This window comes from Hemiscyllium ocellatum, chromosome 16, assembly GCF_020745735.1.
Source record: "Hemiscyllium ocellatum isolate sHemOce1 chromosome 16, sHemOce1.pat.X.cur, whole genome shotgun sequence".
In the NCBI taxonomy this organism is placed as follows: domain Eukaryota; kingdom Metazoa; phylum Chordata; class Chondrichthyes; order Orectolobiformes; family Hemiscylliidae; genus Hemiscyllium; species Hemiscyllium ocellatum.
In genome coordinates this window covers 29,530,044-29,535,588 of record NC_083416.1, presented here as the reverse complement: position 1 = coordinate 29,535,588, position 5,545 = coordinate 29,530,044, and positions in this window count along the sequence as shown.

Genomic DNA, 5,545 nt, shown 5'->3' with positions numbered 1-5,545 from the left:
AAGGGTACACAGGAAACCAACACACACAGACCAAGTCTTAAACTATGAAAGTAACCACCCCAACACACACAAACGAAGCTGCATCAGGACACTATTCAAAAGGGCCACAACACACTGTAGTACACCAGAACTGCGAAAAGAGGAAGAGGAACATCTATACAAGGTATTCGCCAAAAACGGATACCCACGCAACTTTATCACCAGATGCCTAAGAGATAGACCGAGGAACGAGGACATGCCACAACCAAAAGGACTAGCCACTCTACCATACGTCAGGAGCGTCTCAGAACTGACAGCCAGACTACTGCGACCCTTAGGACTCATAACAGCACACAAGCCAACATCCACGCTCAGACAACAACTCACTAGAACAAAGGACCCAATACCCAGCATGAGCAAAACTAACGTAGTTTACAAAATACCATGCAAGGACTGCACAAAACACTATATAGGACAAACAGGAAGACAGCTAACAATCCGCATCCATGAACATCAGCTAGCCACAAAACGACACGACCAGCTATCTCTAGTAGCCATACACTCAGACAACCAGCAACATGAATTTGAGTGGGAAAACACCACTATCATAGGACAAGCCAGACAGAGAACAGCCAGAGAATTCCTAGAAGCATGGCATTCATCCACAAACTCCGTTAACAGACACATTGACCTGGACACCATATACAAACCACTACAGCTGAAACTGACACCCGGAAACGGCAAGAACATCCATCAACAGACACATCGACCTGGACCCCAGATACAAATCACTGCAGCTGAAACTGACACCCGGAAGCGGCAAGAACAAACCAATATAAATACCGGAAGAAACATCAAAGCAGCGCTTCACACGAGGCTCCAACAGCACTGATGATGTTCCCTAGCCAGGGAACGAAACGTTTGCAGCAAAAACTTCCAGCTCGGCGAGCAGAACCACAACATTTGTTTGACGTTAGTCAGATTGGCAGGCTACAAGATTTGCTCCTTCAGTTCTCTGTTCTCAGGCAGATCTGATTCACAGTTCAATAATCTCCACTACACTGGAACACAAGTACCTAATCCACAAAATGGGAATTGACCACTGTGCTTCTAGCACCAATCTGTCCACCAAGCTTACTGAGCCAACTGGTTGCCCAAGCAATCCAAACTGCTGCAGCCAGATACACTTGTACATTTCTGTTGTCCTCTGGAGCTATGGTTAGTTTTGAATGCAACATCCTGGGCCACCACTCCTATAGAAAAACTTGCACACAAAGCTTCTGAACAATCATCCTCAGCAATTGTGAAAGATTGAGAAATTTCAGTCTATATTTACAAGGAAGGTGGAAAATATTGTGACATTGGGACTAGGCTGTTTCAGTCCCTAGGTCATCATTAGAGGTGGAATGAAGTAATATGAACACACATACAAATATGCAAATAAGGAGCAGGAGTAGGCCATGTATTCCCTTGACTCTGACTTTTTGAAGATCCATTCAGTCGAGTGTAAATTACATCAGGAGGGATAACCATTGTCTACAAATGGACTGGATTAGTTACATAAGGACTATGGTTCCAAGAACAGATCAGAGATTAGGAATTTTGCAGTGAGTAACTTACCTCCTGACTCCTCAAAGCCTGTTCACCATCTACAAGGCACAAGTCGGGAGTGTGATGGAATATTCCTCACTTGCCTGGATGGGTGCAACTCCAATAACACCCACAAAGCAGCCTGCATGATTGGCACCGCATCCAGAAATATCCATTCCCTTGATCACTGATGCTCAGTGGCAGCAGTGTGTACTATCTACAAGATGCTCTTCAGAAATTCACCAAGGCTGTTTACGCAGCACCTTCCAAACAAATGACTATTTCTGACTGGAAAAGACAAGGGCAGCAGACACATGGGAACCCCACCGCCTGCTGGTTCTCCTCCAAGCCACTCAATATCCAGATTTGGGAAGATATTGCCATTCCTTCAGTTTCACCACATAAAAATCCTGGAACTCCCGCCCTAAAACTGTACAAAATGCATTGCAGCAGTTCAAGAAGGCAGCTCATCACATTCTCAAGGGCAATTAGAGAGAGGCATTAAAAGCTGGCCCAGCCAGCAATGCCAACATCCTATGAGTGAATAATAATTTTAAAAATACAAATATGACTAACATTCTGCTGAAAAATTTATGCTAAAAATTTTCAAGACATAGACAGCAATCTGAGTTTAAAAGAATTGAAGACTATTGCCTATCATCCACAAACAAAAGAAGCTTTGGAGATACTATCAGACTCTCAAAATCTTGATTAAAGCATATTGTTGACTGCATCTGACTTTACCAAAACTTTTAAAGAGGCTAGTGACTTGGCAGTAACTTATTGCAAGGTGACAAGTCAGCAATAAAGGAGCCACTGGGGTTTTTATTTAATAAACTAATCCCGTATCAGAGGAAGTATTCTGCAGTAGAAGAGAAGACTTTGGGACTATTATTGGCGCTTCAACAGTTGAAGTCTGATGTCTATTAAGATTGTTCATATTGTTATGGACCAGGCCAGACCACTCAAAACATTCTTGACCAGGCAATCCAGACCATAACTTTGCAATTTGTTTTGGTAAGTGTACAGTGACAATTACCTGGAGTAAGCTAGCTAGGCTGACTACTGGGTTTTAAAACAGACAGAAATTTATTCACAAAATTACACAATGAAACACAAAGAACAGAATGAAGGACCCCTACAGAATTCAGCCAATCTAAACTAGATTTAATTATGGTGTTCTGAATATGTACAAAAGTCCCAATAAGTAAACCCCCTTAAAACATAGCTAAAAAAATCGAATAGATGCTTACAAGTTGAAGTGAGAAAGGCAGAAAAAGTGTTTCTAAATAGCTCACTGTTGAATTCCTCACTAGTTCTGGACTGAACTGCTCAGCTAGAGAGCTGACCTCTCTCCTTTCATTATACAGGTCACTTACAAAACATTATCACTTTGGCCTGAAATCTCATCTGTTTACAAGGAACAGCTTTTAGAAAAGGAACCAGCTTTGTGACGATATTGCTGGTGAAGCTAATATGACAGTAAGTGCATTGTCCAGAATGTAAAAATGATATAATAAGTTAAGAATTTAAGGAAAATATGACGAAGAAAATATGTATAAAACTTTTATAAGTAATGAGTGAAGGTGAGTAGAATCATGGAGGTTTACAACATGGAAAGAGGCTTTTGGCCCATCATATTCTTCCTGTTTATAGGCACCTATCTGCTTGAGCCGCATTTTCCAACACCTGGGCTGTAGTCCTATGTGGTATTGTATTTCAAGTGATAATTTAAATTCCAAATGTTGTAATGGTTTCTACCTCATCTACCTTTTCAGATAATGAGTTCCAGATACTCACCACAGTCTGGGTGAAAAAAATTCTTCCTTAAATCACCTCACAATCTCCTGCCTCTTAAATTGATTTGTTTTGAATTGATTTATTACTGTCACATGTACCTAAGTACACTGAAAAGTATGTTTTGTGTGCAGTACAAGCAGATCATACATACAAATTGCATTAGGGTAATGGAACAGAACAAAGAACACAATGTTATGGCCACAGAGGAGGTGTGCAAAGAGAGAGGTCAACATTAAATTTAAAATTTGAGAGGTCCGTTCAGAAATCTAAGAACAGCAGGAAGAAGCTGTTCTTGAATCTATTCATTCTGTATGTAAACTACTATACCGTAAATCTATGCCCTCAGGTTATTGACTCTTCTGCTAAGGGGAAATGTTTCTTCCTACCCACTTTATCTATGCCCCTATAACTCTGTATACCTCAGTCAGATCCCCATTCAGCCTTCTTAGCTCTAAGGAAAACAACCCCAGCCTATCTAGTTTCTCCTCAAAGCTGGATTATTCCAGATCAAGTAACATCTGGGTGAATTGCCTTTGCATTCTCTTTAGAACAATATTGTGATGATCAGAACTGCACACAGTACTGCGAATGTGGCCTAACATCTTAGGAAGCTCTGACATAACCTCCCTGCACTGGTATTCAATGTCACAACAAATTTTAGGCAAGATTTGGAGATGACAGTGTTGGACTGGGGTGTACAATGTTAAAAATCACACAACACCAGGTTATAGTCCAACAGGTTTAATTGGAAGCACACTAGCTTTCGGAGTGATGCTTCTTCATCAGGTGATAGTGGAGGGCTTGATCGTAACGCAGAATTTATAGCAAACATTTACAGTGTGATGTAACTGAAATTATACACGAAAAATTGATTGTCTGTTCAGCCTTTCATCTGTTAGAGTACAGTGATAGTTTCACTTCTTTCATGTGTAAATCACAAAATCTTTTTTTTGAAAGTTGCATTCTCAGGTTAGCCGTTAACAATGGTGATAGCTATAAATTCTGTGTGTGAGGATTGAGCCCTACACTACCACCTGATGAAGGAGCGTCGCTCCGAAAGCTAGTGTGCTTCCAATTAAACCTGTTGGACTATAACCTGGCGTTGTGTGATTTTTAACTTTTGGCAAATACACCATATGCTTTCTTAACCACTTTATCCATCTGTGCTGTTGCCTGCAAGGATCTCTGGACGTACACATAAAAGTCTTTCGATCCTCTGCACTTGCAGAATACCGACCATTTACCATCCACTCTATTGCATTGTTAATCATCCCCAAATGGATCACTTCACACTTGTCTAGATTAAAGTCAATTTGCCATTGTTCTGAATGGCTGCAAGTCTCATGTTTGTTTTCTATGGGTCACAATACTGTGCAGTTTGAAATGGCAATTCAAATCTCCTCAGGCATGTAAAGACAAGTATATTTTTGGATTGTAGACTAGAAACTGAGAAAAGGTATTGCTTTAAAGTAAGGAAACCGTGGAAGGAATCATTGCAGTTTTAATAACAATTTACTGGAATTTATGTCTACAATATTGCTTCCTTCAAGCAGTGGGAAGACAATTCTAGAGGCTTCACCTCAATATGCATGAGTTCATGGCAATTATTTTCCAGAGAGAGTTTCTCAGTTAGTTTTCAAATTTGATCAGTTGTTGTTGGTTCAGGAGGGTTCAGCGTTTTAAAAACTACTTTAGTCCGTGCATGAATACAATTGTGGTCCTAGCATAGTAATTATCTTGATTTGTTCCTACCACTTGATTGTACAGTTTAGGGCTGTAACCATTTGCTCAGAAACAAAGAGCAGAAACATTTGCTAGAACGTGTTTTTCTTAAATGCGACTGAAGAATTTAGACCGTTATTTGTAGAACATGAACTTTCCTTAGCTGCAGTGGCTATAATATGACTCTGGCCCCAATAGTTTAAATGGCACGGCTATTGCGCAATTTCCTTATGAGCCGAGATCGCACGAGAACGGAACTATCGCTTTATATCAGAGCCGACCGTATTGCAAAGAGAAAGCACATCAATCTCTCTGTCCAGAGAAGTAACATAAGCTGTGTTACCCTCATAAATACGCTGTGGAAAGATCACATTGTCAACCAGTGAATGAAAGACAGCAACGATATGCAAACAACCTTGGTTCATCACCAAAGAAAGGGAAGAAGCTGAAAGCA